A 14161-nucleotide genomic window follows, 5' to 3' on the forward strand; every position below is an offset into this window, starting at 1 on the left:
GTCAGCAGAGCTGGCCTCGCCTCGCCAGCTAGAGGTTGATTTGGTGGATGACAAGTTGCCCATCAGCCAGCAGTGCCCCTGTGGCCAGGAGGGCCAATGATACCCTGGGGTGCATCGGGCAGAGTGTAGCCGGAAGGTTGAGGGAGGTGATGCTGTCCCTCTACTCGGCCCTGCTGAGGCCACATCCAGAGTGCTGTGTCCAGTTCTGGGCTCTTCAGTAAAAGAGAGACAAGGAGCTCCCGAAGAGGGTCCAGTGAAGGGCCACAAAGACAATTTGGGGTCTGGAGCATCTCTCGTATGAGCAGAGACTGCAGGAGCTGGGCCTTTTTTGTCTGGAGAAGAGAAGACTGAGAGGGGATCTCAGCAATACTTACAAATATCTCAAAGGTGGGTGCCAAGAGGGTGGTCCCAGACTCTTTTCAGTGGTGCCCAGCAACAGGAAGAGGACCAATGGCCATAAGCTTAAGAAATTTCATCTCAACGTAAGGAAGAACTTCTTTTACACTAGAGGTGGCCGAGCACTGGAACAGGCTGTGTGGGAGATCAGTGGGGTCTCTCTGGAGATATTCAAAAACCACATGGATGTGCTCCTATGTAACCGGCTGTAAGTGACCCTACCTGGGTGGGGGAGTTGGACCGGATGGTCTCCAGAGGTCCCTTCCAACCCTAGCTGTTTTGTGATTCTGTGAATTTCCAGCTCCCAGGGTGTGGGGGAAGAGAGGCAGGGCAGGGACTGTGCTGCTGCGGTTGCTGGTGGTAGTGTCCAGTGTCAGGATTGTCCAGCCACTCGTACCAGCCCTGGTGGGCACGTTGAGATAGCTGCATGAAGAGACATGCTTTTTGTTTGCACACTGAGGTGGGGCCCTGTCATTGATCTGCAAGGCAGCCAAAATCCTAGTAGCCTCTGCTTAGAGCATAAATAAAAGCGTTTAGTTTTACGTCATAGGTGTGATTAGATACTTCATTCAGTCATTTAAATTGGCATTGAATGATTAAGCTCTTGGAGCAATTCATCACTGATTAGCTGATTCTGTGTGACAGGGCTGGCTGGGTGCAGGTTCCTGGGCAAGCTGAGGATGCACCTCAGTGGGAAGTTGTTCTGTTACTTTTGCTGGTAAAATGAAGACCCATGAAACATTTCCAGTGGTTTTGAGCACTGAAGCAACTCTCTAGCTCTTTAGGAATGGTAGGCGTGCCACTGGCTGTTAAAATCAAGACCATGAAATACTTCAGCTTCACAGTGTTTTGTTTCATCAAAACACTTGCCTCTTGTTATGGACTTAGTCCACAGGTGCCCAGGCTCCTGGATGAGGCTGGCATAAGGAGTGGGGTAGGAGGGAATGTAAGTGTCTCCACAGCTTGTCTGGTATCAGAAGAATAATTAAGTATTCACTGAAATAGGGATTCAAACCTGGATTTCTAATCAAGTGCCTTAAAAACAACTTGACAAATTCACCGTCTGCTCCATCTAAGGGCCATGAATATTAATTACTTATGCAACATGGAAAACCACTGAGAGCAAAAATTGGTTGCATTTTCTAGGGCATTTTCAAGGGTGGTGGGAAATTTGGATTCAGATCCTTGCTAACCAGGGGAAATTGCAAACAGGTTTCCCTCCCACCAAGCAGTTGCTGTTATCCTTGGATTATACGGACCTTCTGTCCCCAACTGGACAAATTATGCTTGGTAGGAAATTTGGCAATGTAGTTTGAAAAGTTTGAAAATCCTGAGGAGAAGGATTTGGCTTAGTTTTGTGAATGTGTTGTCAGATGAAAAATTGTTTGCACCTGGTGTGCTAATACAATGCTTATTCTTCAAAAACCACTGGCCTGTGGAGACAGACAATGCTTATTCAGTAGGAAGAACAACTGGAAAGAAGCCAGCTCAGTTGTGCCAAATTTTACCAGCTCACCAGGTGGTCAGGTATGACTTTGGAGTTGCTGACCGCCACGGACCACCAAAGAGACCCCCAGGACAGAAGAACACATCCACAGACAGGAAAGAACATACGTCAGTGATTTCAGGGAAATTACCATCAATGTATGTTTACCCTGGGAAAATCAATAAATATGTATGTAAAGAATAGTATATGAACAGGAACCTTTTCTGTACTCAGCATGCACTATTTCTGGAGGAGATATCCTTTTGTGCATATGGTGAATAAAGAATGCTTGCTTCTTTATGCTACACTGGTGTTAAGGAGTTCTTTTGTTTTTCCTGATTTTTGGTAGCAAATGCCTGTTAGCAGAAAATGTAGGGTCACAAATACTGGACTCAGGAGCCTGTATGACATTTGGATGCCTACTTGCCCTTGTGAATTACAAACTTATTTAGAGCAGGCCTGATTGAAATGGTTTTTAATACGTGGAAAATGGCTAGGAATCTCAGTCTTTCCAAAGTAGTTGGAACGTACTAGCACTGGTAGGAACGTAACAGAAAGTATCTCTGACACAGCCAGATCCAGTACAGGGTCTTCTGTTTGAGGATCGCATCCACACTACCCACACTCAGGAAGGGCTTTCTGACTATCTAAGTCTATCTTCAGTAACCAAGGGAAGGCTGAGTCCAAAATCAGTGTGCCACTTCGGTTAGGTTTAGGTATGTGTCTTGATTCCAGATAAAACCACTATTTGTAACAGTTCAGTTTGAGAGGATCTGAGATATGCAGATGCATACGTATAGATAAATAGATATAAACAATGAAAATACACATTACTTTGAAAATACTAGAAAAGGAATATATGTTTCTGATCAGGAAAACTGTAGGCTTAAGCCTATAATCTGCACTATAGCAGCCTTAGAGAGGTTTTTTGTTGTTTTCAGTGTACAATATGGTTCAAGTTTCCTACTGATGTAATAGTGATGTACAGAGCTCTTTAGTTTAACTGCACTTGGTTAAGGATCTGGATTGTCATCATTGTTGACTATTCTCACTTTTACTTGAAAACATGACAGCCTTTTCCAGGGACTTAGAGAATGCATTGTTCTAGCCTAAAGAAAATAAACCAGAATATCATAATGATGAAACAACCTGTCTCTTGCTACATTTACCCGAGATCTACTTATTTCTGGAAAGAAGAGCTACTTTCTGACAAATAGCATCTCCTGTGGCTGTCCAAATGCATACAGCATGGCACATTATCATCATCCTTCCCATTTACAATAAATCACTCTGGATTGCTCTTGTCAGGTGAACAATGATCTACCCGAATATTGGAGGCTTGTTTTATTTGACATTAAACATGAGCCAAGTAGTTACCTGCTTGTGATTCATTAATGAATTTGACTTGTTACTAAAAAGAAAGCTTAGTGTAAAAATACTACTGTGATGTCACTAAACAGAAGATTACATAAAGAGGTATTTTTATAACAGCTTATTCAGGCAATATTTCAGAACTATTCCTATTTAACACCTTTAACAAGTGTTGTGCCTCATACCTAAGTCCTAAAAGTAAGAAATCCTGAAAGTAATTGCTTGAAAAAAGAACTCATGACTAGCATTTTGGTACCAAACCTGACAGCAGTGGCAATTATTTGGAGCAGTTGCTCTATATAATGGGTACTTGGAACACTGAGAAAAGGACAAAACTCAGTCTAACAAGTGGAGTCTAGACTGCTCACAATTAACAAACTGTATTTACAAATCACCTTTTAGTTGATCCCGAGATGCCAATCACAAAGAAATAAAAGACATGAAGATTGTATTCTGGATTGCCATTAACTAGCATAGTTGATAATAATAATTACTATGCCCATTATCTTGTAATTAGTATAATCTTGTAACTAGTATTTTCTCCATCCTGTGAAGTCAAAGCAGATTAGAGCTTGTACATAAATTCTTTTTCAGTTACACTATGGGGTTGTGCTGTTCAGGAATATCCATGTTAAAAATGGACCTCTTCTTTAGATCCACAAAAAGAAGCAGCAATGTGATTATGGCACTTTGTTGGCACAGCAAACTGTGCTGTTAAGTATTACTTGGAGACTGTATTTGACAATTGGCGTTGAAGATGCGTTTGATGAAGAGTGTGCACAATTTTGGTAATAGGTTGAAACTTGATGTTGGCTGCTTTCAAACTCCGTTGAACATATGGCTTGCCTTACACTGTTAATTATTGTTTGTGACAATAGGGCCTAAAACCAGTTAAGCTAAAAGCTCTACCAACACAGAGGAAGAGGCATCCTGTATTTTAGAGTTACCATGTAAAGAAACAACAGACACACTTAGTATCGAGGGAAAGGGTTTAACAAAGAGGCAGCAAGAATAGTGTGATGGCAAAAAGGATCTCCCACACACCTTCCCAGTAGCAACAGTGGTATGTAAGTAATAACTATTATAAATGTATATCAATTTTATAAAGGAAACAAAAGCAAGAGTAAGTAAGAAAGCACAGTGGAGAAGGTGGTGTAAAAGCAGGTATGCACGAAACATCTGTAAAATCTGGGAAACTTGCGTACCTCAGTCTATTTGATTTTGTTTTGTTTTGTTCTGTTTTGATGGCTTGCACAGGGATCCTTACCACCAAGTTCTTGATTTGTTGTGTTGTTATGGGGTTTTTTCCCCAATGCCACACATTTAGGAAAAAGAGTAAATACTCTTTAAAGTATCACTGAGTATCACAGCATGAATCAGGTTGAAAGAGACCTCGGTGGGTCATGTGATTTGGCCTCCCTGCTCGAGAAGGGTCATCCTAGAGCACGTGGCACAGGATTGCATCCAAGTGGTTCTTGAATATCTCCAGCAAGGGAAACTCCATGACCTCTCCAGGCAATCTGTTCCAGTGCTCGGTCACCTGCACATTAAAGTTCTTCCTCATATTCAGGTGGAACTTCTGTGCATTTTCTGCCCATTGTGTCTTGTCCTATTGCTCGGCACCACCAAGGAGAACCTGGATCCATCCTCTTGGCACCTCCCCCTTCAGATACTGAGAAACATTAGTAACGTCCCCTCTCAGTCATCTCTTCTAGAGGCTGAACAGGCCCAGTTCCCGCAGCCTTTTCTTGCAAGATTCTCCAGACCCTGGAACAACTCCATAGCTCTCTTCTGGTCTCTCTCCAGAAGCTCCATGTCTCTCTTGTCCTGAGGGGCCTAGAACCAGATGCAGCACCCAAGATGTACCTCACCAGGGCACAGTAGAGGGACAGGATCACCTCCCCTGACCTGCTGTCAATGCTTTTCCTAATGCACCCCAGGACACACTGCTGGCTCATGGACAGCTTGTTGTGCACCAAGACCCCCAGGTCCTTCTCCACAGAGCTGCTTCCCAGCAGATCAGCCCAAGCCTGTGCTGGTGCCTGAGGTTATTTCTGTCCAGTGCATGACCCTGCATTTTACTTCGATGAATTTCAGATGGTTTATCTCTGTCCATCTCCAACCTAAGTTGTCAGGCATGCTACTTGACACTAAAAGTGGTGCATTCTCCTGCACAGTTCAGTGGTCAGGTGGCCCTGCTGCAGCTAAGCTTTATCCTCTTCCAAGGAAGCCCCTTTCTGCTTCAGTTGTTTCTGAAGCTGAAGTTTGGAGGCGCTGTGCCACTTTGTCAGTATATAAAGGGAGACTTACCTGCAAGTGGTTTCTGAAACATTCAAAATCAATGTGTTAAGTATACCATATGTGGAAGCCTGTAAAGCAATTAGCTGTGGAGACATCCTTGAAGCTAGGAGGAAAAAAAAAATATACCTTCCCCGGCTGCACATTTTGAAACAGTAAGAAGGAACATTTAAAAACACGAAGGAAGACAAAAATGAACCTCAGTTGCTGTGGTTTTATCTTGGCTGGACACATACAGCATTTGAACTCTTGGCTTTCCAGAGATATCTCTCACATGAAGTTACCTTTTTGGAAGCAAATATAAAAATGGACTCCTAATCTTAGGATCAAATTTTATGTGGATTCAGTGACTACTCATCACTTGTAAGTGTTAATTAGTGTTATAACTGCTAAATAGAATGTTTTCCTATGGTTTTACTATCACAACAAGAGTGTTGTGATCTAATTTAACTTGTGTTTCCCTAAAAGAATTATTTCTTTTTTCCAGTTTATTATTTCAGCTGCAGTGATTCTTATCCTGCTGTGCAGATAAATGGTTGTCTTAATTTGGCCTCATGCTTTGATACAACTTTGGCCTGATCAGATCTTAAAATAGTTATTTAAATATTGGAGAAAGAGACTGAAAAGTCTTGCCTTTAGAAAACCTTTCTCAATGAGCACAAGAAAATTATTTGTTGCCCCTGAGACTGTGGGTTTCATTATGCTCAATGGGGAGATCAGCTCATTGTGAATCCTTCCAGCTAGTACACCAAGGGGAAGTTGAATGGAGCGAATCACCATTAAAAACTCCTGTTCACTCTCTGATCTCCCAATTTAATGTAAACAAAGAATTTAAGCAAACTTATGCATAATTTAATATTTTCTTGCAGGCCTATAACTTAATAATATGAAGTGACTTGCCACTAGCAAAATTAAAGAAAAGGCCAGGAACACAAAAAAATGCTACAGGGTAGAACTAAATATAAGTAAATGAGTGTCTAGAGAATATTTTATAATATGAGAGGTAGGCTGTAAAACTTCTGACACATAATTGGAGGAGAATGGCTTCAGGGTATGGCCTGTGGTGCTGTAACCCCTCCAGCCCCATATATGTCAGAAAGAAATACAATTTTATTCCTTAAGTATACGGGTTGCTAAGTGCCAAAATAAGTTTCGCTTGTAACCTGGAGATGTCTTGACCTTGCAGTGTGTACCCTCCCTCTTCTAGAAGATGTAGAAAGCTGACAAGGTCCAGTTTTCCGAGCCTACTGTCCACTGTAAGGCTTTGCGGCCACTGGGGTGCAAAGGGTGTCCAAGACACAGCTGCTGGCCCCTCAGCTCTGCTGGCAGCCTTCACCTTCCTGCCAGATGTGCCCATGCATATCACCAGCTGCATCTGTCACATCCATAAGAAGCTACAGGAATGCACTGAAATCTTTAGCTGCAGTCTGTGTAGTTTTTTCAAACAATACCAAAAATAAATATGATAGAGTCTTCAGATCTGCAGTCGTATGACATTCAGTTTATTCACAAGAAGTGTTATGCAGGGATAGTGAGGACATAAACTGGAGAGCCTGACAGAAAGACTTACGTAAAACTCTCTGTCTCTTTTGGGCCAGTAAGCACTGTCTCGGTATTTAAGGAGCATACACACCTCTCTGAGAAGGCACTGACTGAAACTGAATGTAAAGTGACTTAACACAGAAGTGTGACGAAGTCATCTCCCTTTTTCTTAACTGCCCTCTGGTTAATGAATCTGGGAACCAAGATCTCAGAACTGGACTTAGAAAATAATAAAGTGATTCCATTCAGAATTATTTTTTTTTAAAAAATTGTAATTCTTTCTTTCAGCTTTCTTCAGCAAGTTCACCACATTTCCTACACTAGGAACTGATCTGTGAAGAAGTCATTATTTACTCTCTCTAGTTGAGGTTCTCACTCTATGTTTTGTCAAGGAAGAGGGTACATGTAGTGAAGACAAAATTTCTATTTCAAAATATTTTAAAAGTGTTGAGATATCAGGGTGCTGGGTGACATAAAACCACTGTGCCAGGTTTAATGAGGGAAGTATGTGTATGTTTTTAGTCAAATAAAGCTGTTGCTATTTTGAACTCAAAGTGGCATTTTGGATCAACTGTTTGTGAAAACCCTTTTGATAGCACTTGGAAGACTGTTTGGGGAGGTTCATGGAGTGTGCATTGGATCTCTGGCACACCCTGTGCCTGTTCTGGGCAATCAGTCCATCGTCTCAACACCAGGGTGTTGAGGAAATATCTCTGAAGCACCTAATTTAAAAAGCAAAAATCAGCATTGCTTTCACAGGACTCAAGAGTAAGTTTTGTCCTAATTTGATATGTCTAGTAAATTACAGGCTTGAATATGAGGGAGATTTAACATTTTATCTGAGTATTTGTCATGACCAAAGAATTCCAAACCAAAACATTATATTGTGTGAAAGAGAATGATCTGAAAAACAATTTCTTGAAAAGGTGTTCAGATTATGTACTAATCTCAATTTTCACAAGAGCAATAATATGATACTTTTTTTCAAAAAGTGTACATTGCAGCTTCCAGAAGAGGACATACTGCCTGACACATCATTCTGTAATATATGCATTACATTCCATAAATGCCTTAACTGTTTCTGACTCTTACTACTAGCAGCTATAAATTTTGAAAGATAACTTTCCTCAACTTAGCAATGTATTAGAGGTTTTATTCTCATGAGTTAGACTCTTGTGAGGATGTATTCATAATCTACCAAGAAGCAATACACACAAAACAAACACACTTGTTTATAATATTATAACATACACACAATAAATAAATAAATATATATATATATATATATATATCAACCATATAGCATTTAATTTGTAAATATTGCAAGTTTGGAAACATTTTTCTGAGGTTACTCTAAAATTATAGGAACATCAGTTAAGAGGAACTGTTCCAATTCTAAACCATGATTCACCATCTGCATTGATAATACAAAATGTTTTAATACTTGAAAGAAAGAAAATTACAACATCCATAATAAACATACTTTAGGAATAGTATTGAGGCTAATTCAAGTCATTCAGCCTTTGCTATTAAATTTAAACAATTGTCTAGTAATGTGCTCGTTTTGGCTCGTTAAACCATGACAGTGATTTATCAAATTCTTTATGAATATTTGTTTTACCTTTGAGAACAGTAAGCGTAACTGGAATTACCACTGTTTTGCTCATGCTTTGCCTAATTTACAAGCCTTGTGCTTCTTCGATACTAAGTTTCTGTGGCTAAGTTTGATAGGGCAGATAAAAAACCCGGATCAGTGTCCCAGGACTAATTCGCTAGTCACAGCCTCTCTGGTGTTCCCAGTTGAGAAGAGACTGTCAATCATATGGAAATATAGAATGGTAATAACTTGAGAACTGAAAATTTTTGCAGGGAAAAAGTGACCATAATGACTCTCTGAAACATGAAGGTTAACAATGAATGCATTCTGTGTGTTGCATTGTATACACTCCAGGCAAGGTGTATGTTTGCCACTGATACCACACAATAACAGTTGCAGAGATAGCTGAAAGTAGCCTATTTATTTATGAGGATCAGAAATAAAAAGTTCTAGTAGCATTCCTGAGACTATTTTGGTGTATGCATGGGTGAAAATCATGACTGTGTGATCTGCATGATTATGGTGATGTTGCAAGGGTTCAAGCCTTCAACAATCTTACCAAAAAGAAGAAAACTGGAAAGTGGGTGTCATTGGGTAAGTCTTCTTGACATACAGGCTTTTTTTTTTAGTCTGTGATATTCTTTTAACAATATCTGACAATTTGCCTTTTTGATAGAGGACCTGGTTAACTCTCCTCTAAAGGAAAGACAGTAGATATTTCCCATTGGACTTCACTGCTTGTGTAGGGTGGGGTCTGGCTTTGTAGGTGGCACATAAAACTCAGAGTGCCCTGTTTTGAACTGGTGAGCAGTCCCAGTGATATGATTTTATCTTGGGGGAAGTTTTCTCTTATTCCCACAAGCTCCATTTTAAGGATTGGGTGAACAAAGTAGGCTACACAAGCATGATTTATGGGGAATCTGGGATTCTTTGAGAAATCTCTAATTCCTTTTCTTAAGTGAATTGATGTAGTCATGTTTCATTGGCATGCAGTAGATGCAGCTGCATATAAGGGTTTTTTAGCTTTTTATGATATAAATACATGTGAAAATAACCCTTGAGAATTTCATATTTTTCCTAGGCACTCTGCTTAACAGACATGTTGTTTCACTAGTCAGAGCTCATAAGAGAACCTGCTGCTTGTGGGAATGATGTGAGTGAGGAGGTGTTAAGTAGGCAGATTCATCTCTGAGTAGTGGTTTGTTACTGCCAGTTTGTGCTTGAGGGAAGAGGTGACTTGACTTGCTATGTGGCAGTGACTGGTTGATTTTAATATCTGGCACCTGGAAATGACATCACAGGTAATAAATATTTCTAGATCATAGGCAGATATGGCATTGAATATGTTCGGGTTTGCAGTCATAATTAATAGCAACTTCTGAAAAACCTTTAGCGGGGAAGGAACCCTTTTTGCATATACACTGTCTGTGGGGATGTTAAATCTTTGATAAAATGAATCTTGATAAATCCTTGATAAATTTGCGGTTCAGAAATGCAAGCAAAATTCAATAAATATTTAGGCAAATCTACCCTGATGTAAAAGTAGATACCATCATTTTGACTTAAAGTTGGCAGAATAATCAAATAGTTTTATTAAACTAAGTTGCCTCAGGATCTAGTAAAAAAAAATCTACAGAAGGTAATATTTCACTTGAGATAAATAAAGCAAACAATGAAGCAAAGCAATGATGATAATTTAATTTATTGAGGGCCATGGCATAAGTCACTCATGGTTTAATTTTCACATACTAATCAAAAATTCGCTAAGATTGCCTCTGTGTCTGTCATTATAATATCATCATGTCTACTAAATTAATTCCTCATCCTTCTCTATTTAAAATTTCATCCCCTACCAATAGAAACCATGTTTATATTACACACAATTAATGGCACTTTTAAATCTGTATATAAGTATGTACATTTATAGTAAATATAATCAAGTACAATTTTAGACCTAGAAAATCCTAAAATAACTCAAGCTGTTTTACAACACTATCTTAAACTATTAGAACTGTATATTCAAGATCATATTAATTAATCATGAGCTAACTAATGTATGCTAAAAGACTAATATTGAGAGAACAAATTACTTTCATCTGTAATGCTTTAGTTGAGTGCTAACTTGAATAATAGTCTGCATGAAGATACAGGCAGTACTGTGTCCTTGGTACATATTAATAGCTACAGATCCTGTGTTACCTGCTGGAAATAGGCAAGAGCTGTCATGGGAGCTCTGGAACTTCTAATTTATTGTTGAGTATTTATACTGCAGTGTCATACAGAGACTCAAACTATGGGAAAATACTTCCTTTCCAGTTGTCTCTAGATGTTTACCTTCCAAGGGGGCAGAAGGCTCACAAATGCTATGTTAATACAATGCTAGGATTGAACTGGGTTTTAATTTCTGTAAGAGTGAAGATATAAACAAATACATTAAAATAAAACTTATTTTGCACTAAAGCAGTGTTATTATACTGCAAGTATTGTAAGAAAATAAGAGAGCAAATCTGCAAAATATCAGATTTAGCTTATGCAAATTTTCTATATGTTTATTCCAGCAAGAATTATAATCACTTGGTTATGTCCAAATCAAGCCTAATATAGTAAAGCACAGCTCTAGAAATCTCAGATTTATAGCTCAGAATATCTGCTTACATCTGCGGTGAATTTTTTCTGTTGAGCTTATATTAGCAAATTACAACTGTCACGTACTGAGAACTTACCATTTTACCATTAGTTCATCATGGGATCACCCACATATGCCATAACAGAAATATCCACAAAATAAGTTCTTGTAATAATAACTCAAAACTGCTGTGTTTGCTCATTCTTTATTTCCACAATATATATGTATTTTTTCATCTGTTCTCTTTCTATAATCAAAGACACTCATAATCTCATTTCCTCCTTTTCTTTAAGTTTCCTGTACACTGGATTTTTTAATAAAATAAGCACCACATAGGTCTGTAGCACAATTCTTCCATTAATGGAGGCCAATTGAACAAATGACTTTACAAAAGAACATTTCAACTTTCTGCCTGAAGACAAAATTCAAAACTGAGTTTTATGAAGTCAGCCATAATGTTCAACAGATTTCCTTCTGTGTTTGTGTTCATATCTCTCTAGTGAGCACTCCATGTTTCTCTAGCACAAAAAAGATGTGTCTGTGCTAGAACTAGGCAACACTTTGGACTTTTGTAGGCCTGGTCTTTTCTCCCCTATGCAAAGAAGAAAGAAGTCACTGGAAAAGGTATAAACACCTTTTCCTGATGTGTTCCTCTCATAACTTTCTGTTGGTTTTAACGGGATAGGAACTTGAACAAAGGTAAAGAATGGAGCTGATGTTTTCAAGCAGCATAGGAACAGAGTGGTAAGATTCCTTATCCTGCAACCTGCTGAGTGTACACTGTTGTCAGGAGCAAATAATTGCAAATGCGGTAGTTAATGGTTGGATTCATACACAACTTTGGCATCTCATGACACTTCTTGCCCCTCTGTTTTTCCACTGCTTAGTACTTCATGAGATACATTCTTCAGTATAAGAGGGAATTAGTGAAACTGGCATCTCTATTATCTTTATGCTCCTGGATTTTCCATGTTTCCATGTTGGGGTTTTTTCTCTTTCTCTCATACACTCTTTTCGTTGCCATTCATGCCTCCCTCGGAGTCAGGTGGGCTGCCTTGTCTCTCCATAGCACAGGGGATGGTCTGCATTGTGACACCAGGAGAGCTTTTTTTTGCCTATCCAGACCTCTGCTGTTGCATGCAGATAGCACAATATCTGTCCCAATTGTCAACATCTTTCTGTTGGAAGCTGGAAAAGAGCATTGATTGCAGGTGTCAGAGCAGGTATTTGTAGATGGTTGTCCATTTGGTAACTGTTTTCTGTGGTGTGTGGCTGTGAGGAAACTGAACTTGATCAGTCAGGCAGAGTCCTTTCCAGTATTAAATTCTGGCTGGGGGAACTACTTTACCTTGACTTTCCCTTTTCATCCAGTGCCCACAATCTGATACACCTGATACATAATCTAATGGTCATCTTTTTCAGTCAGCCATGCTGACTGAATTTGAATTACACTTCTTGGTGTAAAAAAGTCAGTTCCTGTGGATCTGGCTGCTGGACAAGTGGCACAGACTGTGAATGCTAAGGTAGAGGGAGTCACCTTGTCTCAGTTATGTCATATACCAGTATGAATCTATATCACTAATGTTGGGGAGGGAACTGAAACTCTCAAATAACCTGGGAATTTGATAGAAGTCCAAGAAGAAACCTTCTTGTTATGCATTTGTATTTTTCTTAAGCAAGACTAAAAATTGACAGCAATTTTGTGCATCTTCATTCACAATCAGTTATTCTTGAAAGTTTAACCAAAAAGAGTTAGTATTTAAAAGTACCCTTTCAGTGGAAAATACTCTGCTGTTTTTGTAAAGGTAGTTGTTACTTTGCATGTGAGATCTCTGTTGGTTGTAATTCAGGGAGAATATGACAACATTACTTCTCCTAGTTTTCATTTTCCTGTTTCATGCCATGTATGATCTACTACTTACTGCTTAGCACGTAAGTATCAGTTTTGGTTGGCTGAAGAGTAGGTTGCAGCTGAGTTTTAGCAACCTCTGAACTGGCACATTAAGTGGCTGTGTTTTCAGAGATAAACTAGGAAGGCAAAAGGCATTGGAAGAGAGGGATTAAAATAAGGTGTACTCCTAGGGCCTAAATGGGCTCAGCACTGGAGATGAGTGACGTGTTTCTGTTTGACTGGACTACTTTACTGTAAAAATGAAGGTGTTATTTGCAGTGAGACTTACCATAGCTCTTTAAAATTTTATGACTGCCCGTGCAGTCCTTCTTAAGCGTTCCCAGGATAAACAAATCAGCCACAGGGATGTTCTTGGCATTTTGCAGCCTGACCTTTTGACTGTTATAACTGTGTAAATAAAGAAAAATTGTAATAACATAGCAGATCAGCATGTTTCACCTAAGTGTTGCTTCCATTTTTCTTCATTTTTAATTCTACTGAAAGTTTAAATGTGACAGTGATGGCTCATGGGATACTTCTGGCAGTCCATTATAGAGTGGCCTTTGGCTTTTTGGTTACTTCAGAGTGTGGAACTTTCCACTGATAATTTGCTGGTTTGACTTTCCATGAATACAGAGAAACAGAGTGACATTTATGAATACCTACCCACTAATTCATTCAAATATCCTGGTTCATACACCACTACTATTCACAGTAACCATGAGTCCCTGATTTATGAGGCATTACAATGCCTCATTTCAAAGCATGCAGCTTTACGTAAATAATTTTAATTTTTTATTTCATGCTCATATATACCCCTAAGTTCCTATAGGGTAGTAGAACTTGAAAGATGCCTCTATTTACCTTAGTTCATGTGTTGATTATAGCCACCAGATAGCTCTTACTCTGCTTGTTCAGTAAAGCACACTTATCTTGGCTATAGCAATAGTCTGT

The sequence above is a fragment of the Corvus hawaiiensis genome, chromosome Z (assembly GCF_020740725.1).
Source record: "Corvus hawaiiensis isolate bCorHaw1 chromosome Z, bCorHaw1.pri.cur, whole genome shotgun sequence".
Classification (NCBI taxonomy): domain Eukaryota; kingdom Metazoa; phylum Chordata; class Aves; order Passeriformes; family Corvidae; genus Corvus; species Corvus hawaiiensis.